Genomic DNA, 25,755 nt, shown 5'->3' with positions numbered 1-25,755 from the left:
GCGCTGAGTCTGGAGAAATGCCTCTTCACTGGGAGAGAAGCAGGGGGACCAATATAGTAGCAACTCACCTCTGCATCTTCTTCCAGGCACAGTTTCTTCTAGTGGGCACCCATTGGCTGAAACTATATCCCTTAACCACTCTGTGACTCACTTTCTCCATACCAAAAGTGGGGGGGAGGGTAATAGTACTGCCTGCTACACTAGAGAGTTCTGAATCTTAAGTCATTATTTTTTGGAAAGTTCTTTGAGGTCCTTGGATGGAAGGAGGCACAACAGAAATACCAACAACTATGTGCCCCACCTGAAACTGGGTGTATACCCTAATTATTCTTTGTCATTGTGCTCCATTTTTTACAAAATATTTAAAACCAAAAGTACATGAGAAGTAAGTCATATTGTTCCCCATATTTAACAGTATGTGTCACTTTTATTGCACACTAACTAAATGCACTGTTTCATGTTTGTGTTTTTATTTATGCACACACAAGTACTAAGAAAGATTTCACTGCTCACTTTAACAGTTTTACTGTTTTAATATTACATCTAGGCACTAATAAAATGCATATTAACACAAAAATACTCAAAAGTGTGTTTGTTATAGATATTTATTTTAGATACATAAATGTACAGATGTGGTTGTTTTGTGGGGTGGGGGAAGGAAGAAAGGGCCGCAGGGGTTCCTGGTAGTTTTCTCTAGTATTTTATTGTAGCATCATTTGGTTACTGCAGGAGCTCTTATGTGTTAGCAAACGTCACCATAAAGTATGTAAATATGAAAGAGAAAATGTAACTAATTCTGCTCTGTTACAAAGAGAATTTAGTTTAGTTTTATTACATTACAGTAGTGCTAGGCACCAATAACATTTGTAAGCACCTCAAGCCACAAAATGTTGTCCTTTAGCTTCATCATCACAACATAGACCATGTTATACCAAATTTATGGACAACCAGGTTAAAGTAGCTATAAGAAATTTAACAATATTTCTATTAGACAGGAACACCAAATTGAAACCGTTCTTGAAAAAAGTGCTTAAGCAATTACTCACAAACCAACAAAAATACATCATTTTGTTTTTTGCAAGCGACCAAGGGCAATATTTTTATTACGGCAACAAGGTCTTTGAAAACAATGTCTTATTTTCAGGCCAAAAGTCAAACCTGGCAAATGCAGGTGAGAATCTATCAACTTCACCGTGACTTGACCCAGGTCTAAGGCTGGGTCTACACTACCTGCCTGAATCGGCGGGTAGAAATCGACCTCTCGAGGATCGATGCTCTTACTCCACCAGCGGAGGTGGGAGTAAGCGCCGTCGACGGGAAGCCGCAGAGGTCGATTTTGCCGTCGTCCTCACAGCGGGGTAAGTCGGCTGAGATACGTCGAATTCAGCTATGCTATTCACGTAGCTGAATTTGCGTATCTTAAATCGACCCCCGCCCCGTAGTGTAGATGTAGCCTAAATTTGGCCAATTGTCTAACAGACATTGGTTATTCTAGTTTCCTATGCAATAATTTACTCCAGTAGTTTACTTCAAACAAACCATTGGATAAAAATGGCAAACTATTTTTTGTTTTGATGGCTGCACCAGTATTTTAAAAAATGTGGAAGCACAATTAGTTTTTATGCCAATATCTAAAGTAATGTTTTATCAGGAGACATTGTCTTATTTTGTAGCAGTGAGCAGATTGTTGAATCTTGACCTTGAGTTCAGTACATGCTGTACTAAGACAAATAAATTTGCAGAAGCTAAACTCATGTGAAACTTTACCAAATGACCTAGCTACGCACACTGACTCAATTCAAATTGATTAAACAGTTATGACCCCAAAGATGTATGTTTGTTTATTTCCCTGCCCCCAACCCATTACTCATTCCAGGATGTATTTTGCCTGAAGCTGCAATCTAAGATAAACTCCTGCACTCTGCATTCAATTGCTAGGCGATTACAAGGATTACAATACATAATGCCTTTGTTTCGATAATTGGGGGTGGGGAAGGCGATAGGAGAAGAGAATGACAAAGAGGAGGGATGCATATATAAAGATATTGGTGTGACCAGTTACTAGACAACATCAAATTACTTAGATCTTTTGAGCAAGAGAAAATATTTGCTGACAACACACACATTTAATGGGAAAATAAACTTTTCGGTTAGTGGGAAAAGATCAAAGCTCTCGCAAAGTTATCAAAATGTCCAGAACTGACATCTTGCATAAATAGAATTTATAACAGTTAAACAAAGAATATTCAAGTAAATAAAAAACATGGCCCCAATCCTGCAAAAACGTATGAAAGTACTTAACCTTAAAGTACACTGACTTCAGTGGGACAACTCACTTGTGTTTGCAGGATTGGGTCTCATTTGTTAACACACCAGGTTGTGTCAATCTATCAAGCCAGTATCAGCCAGTATGTAGAGACATTTGTTTATAGACAGTTATCTACATCCTCATTTCAGCAAATAGCTCTGTTTATCATTCACTGATCAACTATGTGTCTAACAAAAATCAAATTAGTACTTCCTTAATATTAATATCTGTGGCCAGCTCTATGGATGACAGAAGTTCTGTAATTTTACCTGATATTCCAGAAATTTGGTTTAGACAACTCCTACAAAATTCTATTCTCCCACAACCCCCATCAAAGGAGGAAAAAATTCATTACTGAATTTGAGAGGACTTATGAGGACCTGATATGAAGTGCCACCTCAGAATAAGAACTTAAATAAAAAACCTTTTTTTTTTTTTTTTTAAAGACCAAGTATCCCTACAACAATGTATTTTGAAATAGGAAAATCTGCAATGTGCTATTTAGAGGGAAAAGGTTTTCAAATCTAATGATAAATCGATATAGATATATTTGAAAGCTGCAAAAAGCATATCGCACGGAACCTTTGCCAGTTTAAGATGGCGTTAGGGTGGTATATCAATTCAGGATCAGCGAACAGAGAATTAATTAATTAAAGAGGCCCATTTCTTTCAACTAGCTATTCAAGTCTCTTCTGAAAACCCACTTGTGCCATGATATCTAAACAAAACTTGCTGATTCACAATGGCAAATTTGAGGGATAATTAGAAATAAACAATTTAGTAGGCTGTCTAAGTTAACAACACTGCCTTACCAAGATGTGGTCAGTCACCAACTGTATCACTTTACCTACACTTTCTTTCTCCTCTCCTCTCCAGCTTGTGAGCTTCTCTGAGCAGGGACTGTACCTCCTTTTTTATTTACAATGTGCCTAGAACAGTGCGGTGCTACCAAGTCAAGTTAATAATCCTGTGAGAGCTTATTAATGTAGATTATATTTCAGTACAGTCAAGAATGAATGAATTTTAATTCTATGAATTGTGTTATTCAATTAACTTTGGCCTGAGGGGAAATAGTGTTAGCTTGACTCTTTTACCAGACTTCATTATATGAACATAATAAAGGGATTTTAGCAACCATCACTATTTCTCTATTAATCGCTATTTGAATACATTTATAGTATTGTAATTAAACCAGTTTAAACAGCAGCAAATCTGCAATTACAGTGTGTAACGCAAAAGAAATTCCCTAGATAGCAAGGAAGGTAAGAATCTACTCCACACATCCACAAGACAGAAGAAACGGGAGTTGTTCTTAGGTTTCAACATTGCTCTGCACCTTTCCCTAAACTGTTCAGCATGGTTTTGGACACAGCAAATGACAAGTAACACCACCCTTACAAGATATGCAATATTAACATAACTTCTCAGAATGAAAAATATCTAGGTTCTCCGACATAAAATATGTATCCATAATCCCAGAGCCCTAACTGCCCCTCAATTCTACTGATTGGAAGAATTTTTTATTGGAGTAAACAGAGAGGGGTGAAAAACAAGAGTTGGCTACAGAGGTGTGCATTCTATTCCCCATTGAGCTTTTACAGATGAATGTGAAAATGGATTCCTGAAGTTTTAATAAAAGTTGTCAAAAGTCTAAGCAGGCAGTCCCAGAAAACTGAAAGACAATGCCTTCATCTCACCCAAAGCAACATTGTAATGGAACAGAACTCAGCTGTATGTTGTATATTGAAAAACACTAACACACAACTCCATGATCTCCAGAGTATTTGCAACACACTAGCACATCCACCTCTCACAGACTCCTTTTCTTTCTGTGTTAGCAGCACATCTCAAACACACACACACACTCACACACACATCACAAAAAAGCACCAACACCATAACTGGTTCTAAGGAACTGGCAACCTTTATCGAGTCTCAGCAGGGGGGTCAAAGACTGACTGAATAAGCACAGAAACCGAACGACTATCTCACTTCTACAGGAGTTTCCTCCATGTCATTAAGGCATACTGGCAAGGAATGGGAGGAAGTTTGCTGTACCTCTATCCTAGTCTTGAGGGCTGTCACAGGAGCTAACTTTACAGAGACAAATTAAAGGCAGATCCCAATCAAGATCGCATAATCTGAACTTTGCGGCAGAATTTGAAATCCAAACCAATATAGAGTTCTGAATTTTGCAAAAAGGCCTCTCTTCCTCTCCTTATAGTGGGAATAACCAGTTATTTCTTAGAACATAGTCAATTACATATTTCTTAGTACATAGTCAATTGCAGTTTTTGATATGGTATTAAATAACTGGGCATCTCTTTTCAGATCATTTTATTTAAGTGGCATTTTCTCCAACAAAATCAGTCTCTACCCAGATGGGATTTTGCTTACGTAACTCCTGAGTGGGCACTAGTGAAAGTGGAGAATTTCTGAGAACCAAAACAGATTGCATCTCAGGTCTCCTACTGGTTTTCCCAGTGTGAATTCCATCGTGCTTACTTATTAAAAGACAGGCTTTGAGCTCAGATCAGAGCGGAACAATGGGATGGAATGAAAGGGAGGGAAGGGACATCCCCCTTCAAGAGTGACTTCAATTTTACTTAGTTTACTTACTAAAGCACTAGACATTTGCCCTCAAAAGTTTCCTTGAAGTCTAAACTGTGGGCCTTCCTTCAATAAAAGTGGTGTGTGTTCAAACTCTAGTTAATTAAGGTAAAAGGTCAAAAGCATGTTATTAAAAAAAAGAAAATCAGATCAGCCTCCTTCCCTTCCACCAACCCTGCTGCCCCCATACCATTCACTCTCAGGGCTCAGAGACAATTATTAAAAAGGGGCTCTGGTGAAGCTTCCAACTTCCAGTGGATATAAAGGATTTTCAACCTTTCACTTTCACAAGCATTGTACAGATATTCACTTTCTTAATATAAAAGACAAGAGAGTACTTGGCGATGCAGATTACACAGGGTATAACTGCTCTGTGAAGAGACCATCTTCTGTGCCAACCAATTTACCGTTTCTGCACAAATTAACCCCTATATTTAATTTTGTACCATTCACTTTCTTCCCCCTTCTGCATCCCATCGCTTGTTCTTTCTTGCTACAAAAGCAGCTCTCACTAGTTATTTTTTAAACAAAATTTACCCTCACATGCCGTAATATTTTTCCACAGCATGACAATCAATAGATGATCTCAGACTGAGGACTGATTTACATCAGTTGCGTTCACAGCTCAGCTTTTGCTCAAAAATGACATCAGACAAACCTCTTGAATAGGACCTTTATGGCTAACCAAGGAAAGAGCATTGTCCTGGCAATACTGTGCATACTATAAAACTGCATCTTTTTTCTGACCGAATACATTCAGCAACAAGTTTACTACAAACTGCAGAGACTTGTATTTTGTGCAGCCTCCACATATAATCTGAACAGTTTCACGGACTCTGCAAGGATACTGCTTTGTCTGAGAACAGGCACAATTGACTGATCCTACTTTATTGCTCTTGTTCAATTGGTTCTTTAAATAACCATCTGCCATTTACCTGCTAACTTCAACAAAGCACCATAGTACAAGGCACTGCTAGGAACAGGCTCATTAAAGCCAACGAAACTACTCATATAAATAAGGGTGTGCTGGACCAGGAATCAGGTTCTCAGAACAATCTGATGTAAGGAGAGCACTCTGAAGAAACAGGGAAGATATCACTGCATTATGAGAAGAAAACACTATGAAATATCATCTGAACCGTAATTCAAGTATTTTAACGAACTCAAACAGCCCTCAATATTTTACCCTCTCTTATACAGAAGGCTTTTCCATGTGTCTAATCATTCCGTTCATTAGAGTTACCAATTTTGGTTGGATTCATTCCTGGAGATTTCCACACATGACATAATCTTTAATTAAAGATTAATCTTTAATTCCTGGAGGGTTGGCAACCCTACCGTTCACCTGTTTTTGGACCCCCTGTATTTCGTTTGTATCTTTTTAGATAGAGTGACCACAACTGAATACAGTATTACTTCAGGTGTGGGCATACAGCTGATTTATATAATGGCATTGTATTTTGAGCATGCCTTTCTATCTCCTCCTTTATATAACTTAATGTTTGTTTTGACTGCTTCTGTACATGAAGAGGCTTTCAAAGAGCTGTGCATGATGACACCTAGGCCTTTTTCCTGAATGGTTTATTTAAAACAATATTGATTATGAGTAGTTCAAATTCTTCCTTTCCACGTGCATTACTTTGCATTTGTCAACAGTGATTTAATTATATATGCCATTGCACTCTCCAGTAGCTTTATGTCATGTCTCTCTGGAGCTTCTCATGGTCAAATTAGGAGCACGATCCTACACCCGTTAAGTGTAAAGATACTTTTGCCATTGACCTGAATTGCAGAAGAAGGCGGCACTAGGAATTGGATTTTCAGCATTGGTTTTATACTGCTTCTACTGACGTCAATGATAGAACGCCCATTGACTTCAATGGGAGCGGAATTAGGCTAACACAGGTCACTTTTGAATACCATCCTAGATTTCTGAATGAGATATTTACTGTTTATTAGGACTCTTTGAATGCTTGAAACCAATGTTATTCTTTCTGCAACATGTAAGCATACAACGGTTTGTTGCTGATTATTCATAAGAGAATGTTGGCTCTGCTTTAAAAATAATAATAAAAAAAAATCACAGAAGCATTTGGGCGAGGGGATTTACCCTCCCCCAAGAAAAGGATTGGATAGCAAGTAGTATTAAGAAAACAAATCAGAATAGATTTCCACTCTATATGCCTTGACAGTGTTCCTTTAAGGTACATGGAAAGTACAAAGATCACCTTAGAAAAAGGCTATAAATGTGAGTGCTAGCATGAAATTATCTTAAAAGTCTCTTCCGAATCATATAAACATCCCATCATGCATGCAGTAAGATAAACAATAGCATATCTGATTAAAGAAAAGAATTTTCTTGACTGTGCTGTCTGTGTACAAAACAATTACTTCCCTTCCCTTGGGGTTTTAAACCAGATTGTTAACTCTAAGAAGCCTATTTCCTCAGTAACAGAAATTCAGACCTGAACAGCACATTTTACCAAGCTTTATGTAGCTTGAAGATACATTTTGAAAGGACAAACCCAGAGTACTTGATTTGATAAATGACATGAACTCAGAAGTCAGTTTAGAAAAATGCACTTCATTGCAGTGCCAAATTGAAGACTGAAATCCACTAACCGCCAAACAAGTACAAAATAAGCAACAGCAGTTCAAGTTTCTCCACACTGTCCCAGTGTGGTTGAACCCTGGCCTTCAGAAATAAAAGGGTCCAAAATAGTCCAATCTCTTTGCCTATTCAGATCTGGATTCTTCAGTTAAAAGAGCCAACATTCAGCTGTCCACAATGACGACCAGGCTCCTATCCCAAGCTGAGTTTCCAGAGTTCACATTTTCCCCTCCATTATGCATCTATCAACACTGAACTTTATATACCATTATGTCAGCCATTCATCTAGCTTGGTTAAATCCCTCCTAAATTCTTCAGAGTCTTCTCTGGACTTCACTAATCTAAATAACGGTCATCTGAAACTTTGCTACCTCACTGCTCAACCCTTTTTCCAGATCATTAACAAATATATTAAAAATATGGGACCTATCACAGAACCTTGAGGCACCTGGCTATTACCCTTTTGCTATGATGAGAATTAGCCACTTATCCCTATTCTTTTTTCCTATGCTTTAGCCAGTTTTTGATTGTTTACACACAGTGACTGCAAATTTTGGAGAAGCTTGTTCAGCAACACTGAAGACTTTGATTCTGAGCTTCTTAAAAAGGTATTGATGTGCTGTAATTTACAGGCTTTCTGGATACATACGAAGAGTGTCCAGGTTACAGTATGTTTGGCAATGGGATCTAAAAAGGGGCTAGATCTTGTTGGTAATTGTAGCAGTACTTAGGAGCCCCGGTTGTGGACCAAGGACCCCATTATGCTCAGGGCTGTACAATTACTGTTCAGGCAAACCTTGCATTCAGTTAAGGAAGAATGTCAGATGGCTTAACTTCATAAGACAGATGGCCCTTTCTTTATTTGGGGAGTTTAGTTTATCCATCATATGTTAAGTTCAGGATGGGAAGAAAGAGATCAAAATGTCCTTGCTCATTTAGCAGTGGATAATAGGCGACTTTCTTTGAATGGCCAGAATATCTTCAGATTTCATTTTTAAAAAATTAGTATTGCACTGGTTTAGATGTATAAAGTGGTCTTCAAAGACTGCACACTGCTCTAGTACATTTGCTAATGCTTGGAGCTCTTCCCAAACAACTTCAGAAATGCTGTATCTGTATGCTGCCACAGAAAACACAGTGCTGCACTAGTTCATGTTTGGAGGCTAAAAAATGTGTTTGCGGTGTTGTAGTCATGTTGATCCCAAGATGTTAGAGAAACCAGATGGATGAGGTAGTAAAACTTCTGTGGTTGAAAGAGAGAAACTTTTGAGCAACACCAGAAGTTGGTCCAACAAAAGATACTACCTTACCCACCTTGTCTGTCTAACAAACATTTGGTCAGTTTCAATGTTGCTATTGAGGACTCTGAGGGATGCTGTGAAACAGATAGCAGGCATGTTAGTTGCATTCTGATGCTTAGGAAATCTTTGAGCTGAGCTCCTGTAAATATCAGTTTGGAAGTTTATTTGTCTTTGAAAACTCATGGCGATCGGGGGAGGTCCCGGATGACTGGAAAAAGACTAATGTAGTGCCCATCTTTAAAAATGGGAAGGAGGAGAATCCAGGGAACTACAAGCCAGTCAGCATCACCTCAGTCCCTGGAAAAATCATGGAGCAGGTCCTCAAGGAATCAATTCTGAAGCACTTAGAGGAGAGGAAAGTGATCGGGAACAGGCAGCATGGATTCACCAAGGGCAAGTCATGCCTGATTAACCTAATTGCCTTCTATGATGAGATAACTGGGTCTGTGAATGAGGGGAAAGCAGTGGATGGGTTATTCCTGGACTTTAGTAAAGCTTTTGATACAGTTTTGGGCCTCACACTACAAGAAGGATGTGGAAAAATTAGAAAGAGTCCAGCGGAGGGCAACAAAAATGATTAGGGCGCTGGAGCACATGACTTCTGAGGAGAGGCTGAGGGAACTGGGATTGTTTAGTCTGCAGAAGAGAAGAATGAGGAGGGATTTGATAGCTGCTTTCAATTACCTGAAAAGGTTCCAAAGAGGATGGAGCTCGGCTGTTCTCAGTGGTACCAGATGACAGAACAAGGAGTAATGGTCTCAAGTTGCAGTGGGGGAGGTTTAGGTTGGATATTAGGAAAAACTTTTTCACTAGGAGGGTGGTGAAGCACTGGAATGGGTTACGTAGGGAGGTGGTGGAATCTCCTTCCTTAGAGGTTTTTAAGGTCAGGCTTGACAAAGCCCTGGCTGGGATGATTTAGTTGGGGTTGGTCCTGCTTTGAGCAGGGGGTTGGACTAGATGAACTCATGAGGTCCCTTCCAACCCTGATAGTCTATGATTCTACGATTGTCTGAGCATTTTCTTTTCTCTTATGAACAGTCCATAAACTGGATGGGATTTTTTTCTTAAAATTAGTTTGTTCATTGTGTTACATTTGTGAGCTTCTTGGTGCACAGGCTGTCTCTTGCTGTTTGGAGTGTTAGCACGACGAACCTTGAGCCCTGGATTCAGTCCTCTGGATACTACTGCAATAGAAATACTTGTAAATGGTGAATAGTCTTTCAGAGCCCTATTTTGAGCCTACTGGTTTTTGCAAACTGTTCATAGAAATATCTCAATTTGCTGTTTGGTCATTTTAATGACAGTCTGGTTTTTGTCCTGTGCCTGGGTGATCCAGCCACTGCGAATAGCAGGGCCATTGAATCTCCCCGGGAGGTACAGTTTAGGGGAAGAGATATAGCAGAAATGAAGAGGCTTGTGATTTCTTTCGGACAATTAAGTATTTTACCTGTTCTATTTTGTATAAGAAAGATTATATTTGGCTATGTACATCCACTCCAAATTTAAAAGTAGCTGGGCTCCTTCTTAAGTGAAGGAGTGAGAGAAGCAGTATAAACCAGACCTATCGGTTGCCTGTCTAGGAAACTTTACAATCAATTTTCTTTTATCACATACACAGAAAGTAATTGTGGGCATGTTTCATAGATTCTCGGACTGGAAGGGACCTCGAGTCCAGTCCCCTGCCCACATGGCAGGACCAAATACTGTCTAGACCATCCCTGATAGACATCTATCTAACCTACTCTTAAATATTATAAATGTTATTTATATCTCTAACAGTAAGTAAATGGTTTAAAATAAAGTGTCGGAATGAGGACTTCTTCTATGAATATGCCTATTTGTACACATATTTGCATGCCTAAAATCTTTCCCCAAATTTTCATGTGAACAAAAATTGGTCAACAAGATGTTCACAGGAAAAACAAGCAAAGAAGGGTCTGAACATGGTTGGCAGAATTGTGAGTCAGTTTTAGTGAAGATGCCTGTGAATAGCTTTGAAGAAGCAGTCAGTGAAGGGGAATGGATGGACAGAAAGTTCCTGCTTCCCTTCCAGCAGTTAAAAAGGAAGGAGGTGAGTTGCGGGACTTGAATTTTAATCAGACCCATACCAACTGTGGACTGATCTGGAAGCCTGCACCCCTAACTTTTGGTGGTAGGCTGGTTTGCAGGTATAGATAATTGTGCACATGTGAGGGAGCAGTAGAGGGCTTTACTTAGTTACAGGGCTAGTCTTTTCCCACTTGGTAGAACATGTTACTCAGTTGGTTGTAGGCATCTCCAGAATCCAAGCTGTGGAACTACAGCCAAGTGGGATGCAGCACTAACATTAGGGCATTTCATGCAACAAGTACTGGGCGACTACGGCTATTGTCCGATAAGCCTAAATGCAATGGCATGTGTGTATGTTCCTTTCTGAACACCTCAAAGCAAACAAACAAAAAGCTTATTTCAGGAATAAGAGGTACTTGTTAATTTAGACCCCAGTCTGCTGTGCAGAGCCCTACTGAAGTCACATAGGGGATCAGCGTGGGTGCAGTGGTTCCAAAACCAACAGTCTGAGGCGATTTTAATTTCCCTTTTGTTCTCTGAATCCCTAGGACTCCTTTGCACTCTGATTGTATCTTCACAATGAAAAAATATGTTTTACTGGTTTCCCTATAGTGCTTTACATTTACACTTTGGTTGAGAACTATCATGACATCATTCTGAAGTGTGTGCATGTGCATCTCTTTATCCATGCAAATGTACACTAAATCCCATGGGGAGAGTTTGAGGTAACTGCCATTTCAAATATTTTTAGAGAATTAAAAACAGTTACAGTACTTGCCCTGAATCTCCCTGCTGATTTTTTAAATCGTTTTACATTCTTACCCTTTAAAACGTTTTCCCCTCCTCTCTTGCTGTGTGAAGGACCCATGCAAACAAGAGGGAACTTATTGACTATACTATGAAACAGTCAAAGCAACTACATGGGTGGTGCTGTCAACAAAAGAGTTCTAGTGTTACAAGTAGTGTTGATTTTAAAAATGACTGCGTCCCTCCAATTTTCTGTCAGACTTCTCTTTTCTGAATTCCAGGGAGAGCATCTTCTAAATTTTCTGATCAGAAGGCTTGCTACTTCTGTCCATTCTGTGGGCTAGGGAATTTTAAAGCTGGTTTATCGGAGAACTAAGATTGTTCGGTTGGGTGTATGCTAAAAAAAAAAAAAGTTATCTTTTTGTTGTTGCATCCTAAATAATGGCACAATTGCGCAAAGTCTTTAGTATGTGATAACTTGTTTCGAAACATCACTTGCTGAATTGAGAATTAAAATTAAAGAAATACATGTAACCTCTTTCCAGGACAAGCTTTGGAACTGATCCACATTTAAAAATCCTGAATGTACTGAATGACCAGCATGACCTTCCTGAGGATAAAAATGAAAACCGGCCTCCTGCTTCAGCTTTCTAGTAAATGTTGTTGGCAACTGCAGCTTCTTTAACACTTTTGAAAGAGCCCAGACCTAATCCGTTATATGTAATCCTCAAAAATAAAGAATGGGGCACAAATGGCTGAGTTGTGGCATTTAAGAAATTGAGGAAAGCAAAGTGTGTGGCGGAGGGTGCGGATGGGAAACCATCCCCTTTAGTCTGCTTTTGATCTTTAAAAAGAAGAAACTAATGTCAGCAACTAATGTCAGTCTTGATTTTCAGTCTGGTACTATACCAAGGACTTACCAGTGCAGCATGTGAGATGAACAGAAAATAATGAAAATTTTAATTTGTCAACTATGGGATTTTGGTTGTTCTGGGCCACTTGATTTGCTGGTCTTGTATTGTGCCAAAGATCAAAGGTTTGATCTTCTTTCTGGGTCGCTTCTGTTCATCAGATAAGTTTGTTTGCGGCCTTGGCTGGAGGGAGGGACATGAGAATAGAGAATTTAAACCAGGCTATTAAGATAATTCTTCTTTATTGTCAATTGTTGCCAAACTTTAGCCAGTCTAGCTACACAAAATACAGTATTGCAGAGTTCATTAAATGAGCAATTAACTGGACCAATGAAAATGTTAAAAGTAATATTACACCAGAAAGTATTTTCGTATTTCCAGTTTGTTTTGAGAGGCTGATGTGTCTGCAATAGTGTGAGCCTGAAACCCATTAAACAAAGGCCTTGACAGTCTTCAATGTACAGCTATAGCAGGGAGAGGTTGACAAATGTCTATTTAAGATAACACTAATTAAACTCCCATTTGCACACCATGGTCAGGATCCATGCAAATCTATATTCAGATGTTACATTTGTAATTTGGATTTGGCTTGTTTTAATTCTGGACATCCTTGACTTCAGCAATTCCAGATTATTGTATTTTGTGGTAGTTTATTCTGCCTGCAGATTGAGCAGCTGTTTTGTGGATGTGGAAGGAGAAAGCTGCATTTGCTTTAGCTGTGCCCCCCTCAAAGTTGTTTAGAGAATTGTGATATTCTGTTATCATGCAGATTTTTGGTATCTAATGAAAAGGATATAATCTGAATGTTTAAATGCAAATTGGCTTCAAAAGAATGTCAGTGAATTGTTCAGTTCAGAAAAAGCGCCTCTAACCTATGAAAGAAGCATGATTTTTTATCACTTTCTATTTTTCTTTGAAAGGTTAGATTAAGAGTGAGTTTGCAAACTTCATATACACTATCATACATGCCAGGTCTTGCTGCTATTCATGCTGAGAAATGTTAGGTAAGGGAAAGAACTTCCTGATCTCTTCCCACTCTCCTATGTGTGAACATTTTACACCTTGAAGTAGGGGATTTGTTTGCCTTCTGTTGTCTTAATGCTGCATAGAAATAAATATGTATTAGTGTAGACATAGCCTAAGTGTTTGCAAGACTGGGGCTTTAATTTATGCTGCAGACGTATCTTCAATAAGCTATCCATGGTGACCAGGGCCGGCTCTAGGCACCAGCCCACCAAGTTTGTGCTTGGGGCGGCACCTAGAGGGGGGTGGCACGGCGCTGCGGTTCTGGCCACAAGGGAGAGTGGAGCCGCGGCCGGCTCGCCGCCGGGGAGAGCGGAGCTGCGGCAGGCACTCCGCCCTCCTCCCGGCGCTCTGGCAGCTGGGGAGAGCGGAGCCGCGGCCGGGCTCTCTGGACGCCGGGGAGAGCGGAGCCTTGGCCAGGCTCTCCGCCCTCCTCCCGGCGCTCTGGACGCCGGGGAGAGCGGAGCCGCGGCCGGGCTTGCCGCCCTCCCCCCGGCACTCCGGCCGATCGGGGAGAGCAGCCGGGCTCGGCGCCCTCCCCTGCTGTGCTGGGGGGGGCGGCGGCGGCGGGAGGTTTTTTTTGCCTTGGGCTGCAAAAAAGCCAGAGGCGGCCCTGATGGTGACTATGATGAAAATTTCCATCTCCTCCCCACCCACTCCATGTTCCTTCAAATCCAGAATTCATCAGTAGATATCAGCAGTTGTGATATGTTTTTAACAGTTTATTTTGGAAGTATGAGCAGCTTTCTAAAAGTGCCAGAAACAGTTACAGATTCTGGAAGCAGCGCAACACGATGCTGCATTTTTTCTGTCTTTATTGGCTTTTATACAAAACTACCAGTTTTTATTTTAAGTTGCCAGACAACCATGGACAAAAATGACTCCCTTCAATCAGATTGTATGAAAGATACATAGTTTTCTGTAATGAAATGCAATCTATGCATTTTGTAAAAAATTCTTAATTGGAGTTTTAGCTACACTGGCAAAGCTGTACAATCTGGTGTTGGTCAAAACCTGCAAACAAACCTTTAAGTTATCTAAAAGATCAATGTACATTTTAGTTTATACTACATCTCTCAGGGCGTAGTCCCTGTAGTTAAATCACAATGTCATGGGTTAAGCAGTTTGTGTTGCCTTCTTCCAGTATGGTTTGTGCCATTTCTTTTTTCTCCCCCCCCCTCTTGTTTTCCTGGTGGTTCTTTTTCTTCGCATTTACATCTGACTAGCAGTACAACAAACAAAAATGTTCATCAAATGCTATCAGGGGGTAGCCGTGTTAGTCTGTATCCACAAAAACACCAGGAGTCCGGTGGCACCTTAAAGACTAACAGACTTATTTGGGCATAAGCTTTCACGGGTAAAAAACCTCACTTCTTCAGATGCATCTGATCTGACTGAACCAGTGGTATTTGCACCTCCAATAGTTAAGTTTTATTTTGTTTTGTTTAAATGATAGTGTATTAATCAACAATGAAAAGAACTAGTTTGAAGAACAAGGTCCATCTTTCATTGAGTGTCAATGAAATATAGGGGGCATACATTAGAAATAATCTAGTCCAAGTTAATTATAGTTGAAAGTTGTTCTGAACTGGTAACTTGAGTGATTGCTTTTTAGAACAGCTACTCACACAAGAGGAGAGGCAATTCTCAAATTAGTCTTATCTTATTTTGATTCTGATGCTATTCTGACCTGTTGTTTATCCCCATAACCTGTCATGCAAAATCTTTTATACTCTAGTAATTAACATGAAGTGTAGAACTATCAAGTAAACACTTCAAAATGCTATTAAGTTTAAAGCAATAAACATGACCCCAGGCAATGTAACCAAATTGTCCATTTACATCCTGCATTACAGCTTCCTTACCACATCAAAGCAACACCCCTTCCATTTAACACAGCTCATCTCACAACTACTTACACATTGTAAAAACCACACCTAATCTCTCTAATGAATCACTCAACTTCTACCTGTCCCAATGCCTGTGTTGTATGAGAACCACAAACCACCCAAGAAAAACCCAGCTCATATAATTTACCTCTTTGTTCTACTATCCAGACTGTCAAAAGAAGAGTCCCACTGGTCTAGGAAGATACAAATAAAAAAAATCATGTTGACCGCTCCTGACCAGAATAATGGACACTGATATAATTGATAAAATAGAATCACAATTTTAAAAAATTATGTCCCAAGAAAACTTAGCTGATGCAAACTGAAATACTGTTTTGCTTTTTGTTACCCACAAAGTGTAACCATGAGACAATTTGTTGATGTACCAGCACTGCTGGCTGAAAGTAGCAGTAACAGTTATATATACGGCGATCCAACTGCCAATCCCTCAGCCCTTCTAGAATTCCCAACTATGCAGCTAGACCTGAAATTTGCAGGCCTTTGCATTCTTCTGCACCATTGATTTAAATAATTAATATTTGTAGTCTAATACAATACTCATTCTGGAGGGAAAGGAAAAAATTGAAATACTTCAAACATTGTAAAAACATTAAGTCACCACCAGTAGTATCACCACTAAACCTGCAACCTCAGCTCAAAACCAAACTTCAGCAAGGCAATTCAAGATTACTGTGCCAGCACCAATGCCCAATTCAGCTGCAAGGTATTCTACATGATAGATCAACTGAAATTCACGTGGAACCTTTACTGATACCTAGGGCCCTACCAAATTCACGGTCCTAGGATTTTAAAAATAGCAAATTTAATGATTTCAGCTATTTAAATCTGAGATTTCACGGTGTTGTAATTGTAGGGGTCCTGACCCAAAAAGGGGGGGGGGGAAAGGGTTGCGATACTGTACCCTTACTTCTGTGCTACTGCAGACAGCAGCACTGCTTTCAGAGTTGGGCAGCTGGAGAGCGGCAGCTGCTAGCCAGAAGCCCATCTCAGAAGGAAGAGGCACTGCCAGCAGCAGCACAGAAGTAAAAGTGGCACGGTATGGCATTGCCACCCTTCCTTCTGCACTGCTGCTGGCAAAGCACTGCCTTCAGAGCTGGGCACCCCGCCAACAGCCACCACTCTCTGACCGCCAGCTCCGAAGACAGTGCAGAAGGGTGGCAGTATCATAATACCCCCTAAAATAACCTTGCAACCCCCCTGCAATTCCACAATTTGAGAACCTCTGGTCCCTGTGAAATCAGTATAGGATAGGGTAAACACACACAACAGACCAGATTTCACAGGGGGAGACCAGATTTCAGAGTCCGTGACGCATTTTTCATGGCCGTGAATTTGGTAGGGCCCTACAGATACCCCATGATAACAGACAAGACAACGTCAAACAAAGAAGCAAGACATGTTGTGCTCATATCTTTCTGCAACAGGAGGATGAGTATACTGGTTCCCTCTCATCCCACATGCACACCCCCAAATAAAAGTAGTAGTCAAAGTGAGTTATGCAATATCAACCAGGTACTTCAGGTACAGATTATTTATTGCTATCATTAATATTTGTGTTAAGCTCAGTAATATTAAATAGCCACCAATATCTAGTAAGAAGTTATAATACATAGGTCTATATTAGGGCTGTCAAGCAATTAAGAAAATGAATTGCGATTAATGGCACAATTAATAAAATTAACCATGATTAATCATGCTGTTAAACAATAGAATACCATTTATTTAAATATTTTTGGATGTTTTCTACATTTTGAAATATATTGATTTCAATTACAACACAGAATACAAAGTGTACAGTGCTCACTTTATATTTATTTTTTATTACAAATATTTGCAGTGTAAAAAACAAAATAGTATTTTTCAATGCACCAAATACTGTAGTGCAATCTCCATCATGAAAGTTAAACTTACAAATGTAGAATTACATACAAAAAACACAACTGCATTCAAAAATAAAACAATATAAAATGTTAGAGTCTACATGTCTACTCAGTCCTACTTCTTGTTCATACCTTGCAATGCCGGCTACAAAAGTCTCACTTTCAGGTGACATTGTAAATAAGAAGCGGGAGCATTATCTCCCATAAATGTAAACAAACTTGTTTGTCTTAGCGATTGGCTGAACAAGAAGTAGGACTGAGTGGACTTGTAGGATCTAAAATTTTACATAACTGCACTCAAGAACAAAATAATGTAACAAAAACAATCTACATTTGTAAATTGCACTTTCACGATAAAAAGATTGCACTACAGTACTTGTATGAGGTGAATTGAAAAATACTGTTTTGTTTGTTTGCAGTTTTTTACACTGCAAATATTTGTAATCAAAAGTAATATAAAGTGAGCAGTGTAGACTTTGTATTCTGTGTTGTAATTGAAATCAATATATTTGAAAATGTAGAAAGATATCCAAAAATATTTAATAAATTTCAATTGGTATTCTATTGTTTAACAGTGCAATTAAAACTGATTAATTGCGATTAATTTTTTTTAGTTAATCACTTGAGTTAACCGTGATTAACTGACAGCCTAGTCGACATATAAAGTGAGGACTGAATTTTTAAGTGCAAAACTCACTTAACTATGAGCTTATAACCAACATCTCCATAATAAAAAGATATAGCTGTAGTCTTTTTTTTTATCCAAACAAAAGCCAGCCATCTTCAAATGGCCAAGTCTTTGCTTACTGCTACCATAGGACAGGTTGCCAACACATTATTTTACATGTCCTCCCTAAAAGAAAGAAAGAAAAACATTTAAAAATGGAAAATAACATGGGGTCACTTTGCCAAATTTTACCATTCTCTTGAATCTCCAACGTGTTATGCAGAATGGCTTCGATTTTTATTTCAATCCCACTTTTTTTTTTGCTTGCTCCTCTGAGTAACATAGTATAAGATTTTTTCTCGCACACAAAGAAATTAACATATTCATTAAACCATGTCTGAAATTCACCCTGTGCAGAGGGGTTCGTACAGCACTTCAGTCCCTTAAGTAAGTAGTAAGTAGGACTTAAGTGGTGCATAGGCCTCCTCCTAGCTGTATTTCACTCCATAGGATTACCAAGCTCATCAGCACCCTTTTCAGTAAGCTTAAAACAAACAAACAAACAAACAACCATTTGAGAGAACTTTGCCTGTTAGTCAGAAATGGAAGCAGAAAGATGATACTGGACTTGCAAACTTTTTACCAACACATTTTTAATAATGAGTAAGATAGCCTCCAGTTTGTATGTAGCATGCCAAATTCAAGCTTAAAAAAAAAAAAAAATTCCCAAATGCCTGATGGGTTCGAAGATGTTTAAAATTTTGTACCAATGTTAACATTTTTAGTGTACCACTCAATTCTCATTGCTACAGAGAGCCCAGACAGTGTTCCCTCCAATATCATTTAGTCTCATTTTTCACTGTAACTGCAAACTATTTCCTTGTTCTCTGCTCATAATATTTCCACCGAACAGATCAACTATATAGCCGCTTGTGTGAGAATCACAGGCTATGAAACTGCAAGGGACAATGCTTAGCCCTGCCTTGCCCTGTATTTCCCCATTAGGAATGGAGTAATTTTAGTCATTTAACTTCCCTGATAATAATTTTAAAAATAAGTGTCTCCACATTTGCCAGTGCAGGATTCTGTCCAGGCCATTCATCCCAAAATTGATCTAAACAGAGTCAGAGGCAAGATGGATATCATATCCGCACCAGATGTCTGCACACACTGTCAGAAAGAGGTAAAACATGCCAGCCAACCAGGATCTTTTAACCTGAGCAGACACACAAGTCTAAGGGTAATGTTTTTTTCTGTCACAAGTAGAAGAAGAACATTTGTTTTCTTTTTAACAAGAAATTCTTCTTTCCTCTAGAGTAAACACCACTTGAACTAAACTACTCACAGTTTTATACCCACTACTCTAATTGCTTGCATTGTGGAGGTCGAAATGAAGGCAGACTTTCTAAGAAGAGGATGCAGGACATACAGCATGATTAACAAGTTGGTCCATGGACAGCAAACTATCTCTACAGAAACTCTGAAGAGTTCATATTGATTTTAGAAAGAATATTGTTCCACCATCCAGAAAAGCAGAAGCAAGGCAGTCTGAAAATGGAGAAGCCAATTGAGAAAGGAGCACATCTAGACAAACTGTTGTCATACAAAGTATGCTTTTCATGGTCAGGTTACAAATTTGTAAAATAATATTTGCATTTTCAGAAATATTAGAACATATTATAATTCTACAGCATATTCTTCCACCCAACAATACCCAAGAATCTGGAATTCAGGGATACTGTTAATCAGCTTGGTGCTACGGGGAGGGTGGGAACAGAAAGGGAGGAGGAAACAGGCTGGAGATATTAGAGCAGACATTTTTCATACTTTTCCCTGTTTCTTCTCTAAAAAAAAACAAAACAAAATACTGTACCTGTTTCATATGTTAACGTTTTGTTATAGCTCAAGTGCTGAAACAGTGAGAATGTACTGGCAATATTTCCACTTCTTTTAAAGCAGTTATACCATAAAGATTAACCTAGAAAAACAAAACCCAAATCCCTCAAAACACAAACAGCCGTTTTTTTTCTATGGAGTACTACTTTCCTTTCTGGAAGCAATCTTGTCTTCCTCATCTAAATCCTAACTTTGGGCTTGATCCAAAGTCCATTGAAGTCAGTGGGGGTGTTGTCATTGACATTCATGGCCTTTGAATCAAGCCCTTTAAAATTTCTTAAAAAAATTATTATATATATAAAAAACTTTCCCAGTTACTTGAAAATTTTCAGTACAGTTCTTACACCCAATATTGTAGAATGTAATGTTTATATAACATTGCCTAATAGCATATGCAGACACACTGTTGCAAAACACACATGGTGAAAGTTGTATTTTGACTATTACTTAAAATAGCTCATGAGCAAATTTATTGGGAAATAATATGGATTTTTTTCATATCATTTAATTCCACTAGCTAAAATGGATGTGTCAGTCCCAAACTTCTTCCATTCAAAAGGGAAATTATAACAACCTGATATTAAAGGGGCCCTTTCAATTCAAAATCTAGTCAATTAAAAGAAGAGTTTCGGCTAATATCTACAACCTCATTTTCCTATTTGTAGAAGTCTTTTTCTCTCCTTTGTTGCTGTTTAAATGATCCTCACAAACAAGAAAGAAAACTGTGTGTGGAGGGGGGGGGGGGGGAACAATGAAACTGACTATGGACAAGATGTTAAACCACAAAGTAAACACACTGAAAAGACCAGACTTTTTTCAGTTACATATTTCTTATTTTGGTATTATTTGTCACAACTGCAGTTAAAAATGGCACTTCTGTCTGAAGTTTTTGAATTGACAGCGTCCCTTAAAAATACATACAGCTTTCATTCCCTAAAGAGGAACAGCTAAACTTGACAAACCCAAATTATATTCTTATTGCCATTTTTCAAAGATACCAGTCCCACTGTGTAACTATTTCATTCCTTGTGGTCCTTCTACGTGTACCTGACCCACCAGAATCAAGTATGTATGCGAAGTGGACACATGCTTTCTTAAGATGCAAAACTACACAAGGTATTTTTGGCTGGGGGGGGGGGGGTGGAAGAGGAGGCGTGGGTGGAAGCTAAACTCACATATAATCAGTCACCATATATAACTTCTGCATTTACTGCTTGGGCACTGTAATATGTTTTATAAAAAGTTAGCATGGTGACAGGACACCACGTAACATTGCCCAACCCCCAGCACTTAAGATTTCTGATGGAAATCTCTCACATCTGGAAGTTAATGAACAAAACATCTGGGAACTGAGAGAGACAAAATGGTGAAACAATCCCAAGGAGGAAAGCTGCTTAAAGAAATATTATTCTGTTGGTTTAAACAAGAGACTTCTATTTAACTTTGGCCACGTTAAGTTCAATGAAAGATTTCACAAAACCCCTGTTACATTAAGGGCATGGCTACACTGGAAACTTCAAAGTGCTTTGAAGTGTGAGTGTGGTCGCGGGCGAGCGCTGCGAGAGAGCTCTCCCAGCACTCCTGGTAATCCACCTCCACAAGGGGATTGGCTCCCAACGCTCGCGCTCGGATTTGCTGTGCTCAGGGGGGTTATTTTTCACCCCCCTGAGCCAGCAAGTTAGAGCGCTATAAAATGTAAGTGTAGACAAGCCCTATGATCAGGCCCTTCTGAAGCAATTCACTCCTCATTAGGGTACTCTGAGCTGTTCATCCCAACTGTGTTACTGTCTGCCCTATTTAAACCCTATGTACATTTAGGTTCCAAACAATTCCTCCTTCAGTTCTGCATTATAAATTTCCAACAAGTTTCATCCCTGTGCTGAGAATGCTTTGACAGTTGTCCAATTTTCTCTTTGCATCTCTTAGCATGAAAGCAATTATTTTTTATATTTATAATGCACTGCAAAACTTCCCAGTGACAAACCTTTCATCTTGACTAGATCTCTTCGCACCTCTTAACATGAGTTAATTGTTATCTACTTGCACAGATCACTGGTTGAGTTACTAACCATTTTGTAGCTCACAAATGTTTTGGCTCAAAAGTTGTTTTTCATTTTTAAGACATGTGTTTTGAAGTAGAGGGGAAAGGAAATATCACTAGTCACTTTTCTCCTGAAGTTTTTCTTCTGTAACTCTTTCTGAATAGCTGATAATATTAAATTATTCCAGGGAGTCAGTAACTAAGAGTTAAGCGCCCAATTTCCACTACCCCAACAATGAAAAACTTAATACACTGTTAATGTACTTGTATTAATACACTGTTAACATTAATACACTGTTGTTCACTTAATACAAGTGAACAACATCAAATGGCAGAATTCAAAAAGAGGGCTCTCTGAAGTACATTTAAATGTGTTTCCTTAATTATTTGGATTAAATGCTAAACAAAACAAAAACTACATACATACCACGAAAGATCACCAGATCCTGTTTGAGTCATTAATATGATTTACAGGTTTGTATTACAGTAGAACCTCAGAGTTACGAATACCTGGGGAATGGAGGTTGTTCCTAACTCTGAACAAAACGTTATGGTTGTTCTTTCAAAAGTTTACAACAAAACATTGATTTAATGCAGCTTTGAAAATTTATTATGCAGAAGAAAAATGCTGTTTTCCCTTTATTTTTTAGTAGTTTACGTTTAACACAGTAATGTACCGGAGTTGCCTTTTGGGGGAGGGGTCTCTGCAGCTGCCTGATTGTGTACTTCTGGTTTCTGATGAGGTGTGTGGTTGACTGGTCAGTTCGTAACTCTGAGGTTCAACTGTGAATACAAATCTTACATATGGACCTATCAAAGGGGTTATATAATTGTCCATTTATAAATAAAATCACAGTAACCAGGTCTGTATTGAGACTCCAACTAATGTTAGTACCTACTCTGTTGCTGAAACCACTGGAATATTTCATTTTAATGATACAGTATACTCATGCTAGTAGAAGGCTGCATGGCATGCAATTTTGACTGCCAAATTGAAACATGATTCTCAGACCTTAGGAACTCATTTTAAACCAAATGGGACAACGTAACAAACCTGACTTGGCATGAGAGAGTCTCTTTCTTTCTAAAGATCCGCTCATTTTCTTTTCCAGTAGTTTCGTCTAGCCGAAGTCAAGTCACAGCCAGCCAAAATTTAAACAAAAAGTTACAGAAGGTATGTCATATACTGAAGCTCAGAAGCCATATTTTCTCAAACTTCTAAAAGATTATAGCAGTGAGGGAAAAATATCAAAAGAGTTTCTACTTCTACAAAGATCCATGGTTTCTGTTGATTGAGGAGAAGTCAGGGGACGTAAGAAAACAAGGAGAAAGGCTCCCATGATTAAAGGCTGGAGCTGAATATGACGGAGACAGCTCATATCAATGGGGGTTTGGAGAGGTGAAATACTGACAGAAAAGCTATCAAAAGAATCTTCTATTGAATTTCCAGGCAGAGAAGTTTCCAAGTCACCACAAAAAGTGGGAAAAAAGTAGAAAGGGGGAAAATAATGGGAGGGAGAGGAACAGAATAGGTCTCTCCATCTCCTGTTTCACTCTAGTGTTCTACTCGCTCTTTCTTGCTCCTCTTTCTTCTCCTTTAGTTTAACTTCAACTCTTTTGTCTTCAAACTTTCTTGCAGCTCACTCTTCTCTTAACTTGTTCATATGCCTGCATTCCCATCTGCTCTTCATTCACTGAATTATAGTCCCGCCTCTTGTCATTTCCTTTTACAAGTTCCACTAGAATACTCAGACTGTAGTTGATAATGTTGGCAATAGGGTTTTGTTCTCTATTGAGCAAGCTTTTCGTTTAAGTGACTGATAGGAAAAAAGAGGTAGCAACCACTGAAGCAGGACTTTTCAGTGTGTGTCTAGTATAAAGAAATCCAGGGACATTGCATGGAAAAGCTGGATTGGCCCTAAGTAAATCAATGCTTGCAGCACTATTAATGTCCATTAATCAAAGAAACCACCATTACTTATTCCAGGCAGATTTTTAACTATTTAGATAATTATGCTAGTCCAGAAGAAACAAGACTTGTCTAGCAAGATTGCCTATTAAACATGATTAGTGGTAAGCTATTTACAGGGCAATACACTATATAACACACACACACACACACACACACACACACACGGAGTAATAGGTGATAGATAGATAGATGCTGTCAATATTCATACATACATGCACCAATAAATTAAGCAGATCAAAGACGGAGATACCAAAATAGAAAATACACAAATTTGTTTTAAGAGTGTATGAATTAATAACCATGCTGGTAGAATCTGGTATGTCAAGTTCTCAGCAACATGAGTAAGAGTCCTGTGGGGGAGAGAGGAGAGATCCAGGCAGTGAAAGGGTTAATCATTAAGAGCTGGAACTCCTCACCTGTATCAACCACCTCAGCCAAGATGGAAGTAATAAGTCTAGGATATCTTCACTCTTGGACATCAAAGACCATATGGCATCAAAGAAAAGACACAAAATAAACTCTGAACCGTATTCCAGAGCAACACGTCTCTAAAATTCCAGCCTCCAACTCAAACCTAGGTCCCTCCCCTGCCTTTGATTTCTTTTGGCTGGTCGTAGCTAAAAGCCAAGCTGTGGTTGGAATTAAGAAAGGGGAATAACGCAGTGAACAAAATAATAAAGCTAAACCATTATTACCCGTTCAGTGATACTAGCCATTAAAGAAAAAAGCCACTTTGCTAAATAGAACAAAGCTTAATATAAATCTCAAAGGGCCGCCCGCGTGGAAACATACATGCGATCAGGTAGATTTTCACAGCCCGCGTGCTGCGTGGAGCGAGTCCCATTTCCTACATGACACTTGGACTAAGAGGCGAGACAAATCCAAGAGGAGCCCAGTCGCTCAAAAGCCTGAGACGTGTCCGCAGCTTAAAACAGCAGCAGTGAAACGCTTGCAAGTTCTTCATGCCCCAAACCACTGTCTGAGCAGCAGCAGCATTGCATTCCGCAGCATGGGGGGGGAGGGACCCCACCACCCCAAAAAGCCATCGCCGACCTGCACAGTATCCGCTGCTGGGGGCGGGGGTTGATCAGCCCCTGGAGCGGGGTTTGCTAGGAGCTGATGCTAAGAGGAGCGGCTGGAGGAGACGGGGGGACGGAGGTTAAAGCAGCGGCTGGCCAGGGCGCAGAAAGGGGCATTCCGGACAGACAGAGGCAAACCCGGACAGTCTCCCCGCATGGCTCCCCCGTTACCTGGACTGGCCGAGCTCGCCCCCTCCTGCAGCCGGCCGGACCCGTCCCACGCGGGACACACAGAGCAGCGGGCGCCCCTCCGCCTGCAGCCGCGCACAGCCCGCTCACTCTGCGGCGGGAGAGCCGCGCGGGGGGCGCGCCCAGGCGGGCTTCTCCGCCTCCTCCCCCACCCCGCCGGGCGCCGCGAGCCGCGAGCCAGGGGCAGCGGCTCCGAGAGCGCAGGGTCCGCGCAGCAGCCGGGCCAAGCCGGGCTGCGCCTCGCCTCGCCTCGCCGCCGGGGCAGTGGGGCGCCGCCTGCTGCCGGGGGGAGGGGCGAAGGGGGCATGGAGAGCGCCCCTCTCCTCCGCACTCCCGCTACCGCGGGCGTCACCCTGCCCGCCCCCGTGATCTGCCCCGCAACCACCCCTCCGGCTGCCCCGTTCTCGTGCCCCGCCTGCCCCGCACCCCCCCTCCGGCTGCCCTGCGCTCCCCCCTCCGGCTGCCCCCGTTCTCGTGCCCCGCCTGCCCCGCACCCCCCCTCCAGGTGTCCCCGCGCTCGTGCCCCGCACCCCCTCCGGCTGCCCCGTTCTCGTGCCCCGC

The 25,755-nt window shown here is 40.2% G+C and overlaps 1 long non-coding RNA gene across 1 annotated transcript in view; it reads right to left on the bottom strand.

Annotated features, from left to right (window-relative positions):
• LOC117878921 overlaps positions 1 to 25,541 on the bottom strand; it is a 98,437-nt gene extending 72,896 nt beyond the window's left edge. The window contains exon 1 of the long non-coding RNA XR_004646130.1: positions 25,177 to 25,541. This is a non-coding gene — a long non-coding RNA (uncharacterized LOC117878921). The remainder of the gene's footprint in view (positions 1 to 25,176) is intronic.
• Between the last annotated feature and the right edge of the window lie 214 nt (positions 25,542 to 25,755).

This window comes from Trachemys scripta, chromosome 6 (assembly GCF_013100865.1).
Source record: "Trachemys scripta elegans isolate TJP31775 chromosome 6, CAS_Tse_1.0, whole genome shotgun sequence".
Classification (NCBI taxonomy): Eukaryota; Metazoa; Chordata; order Testudines; family Emydidae; genus Trachemys; species Trachemys scripta.
Note: the sequence above shows the minus strand (reverse complement) of the source record. Positions and strands in the feature narration are given on the sequence as shown.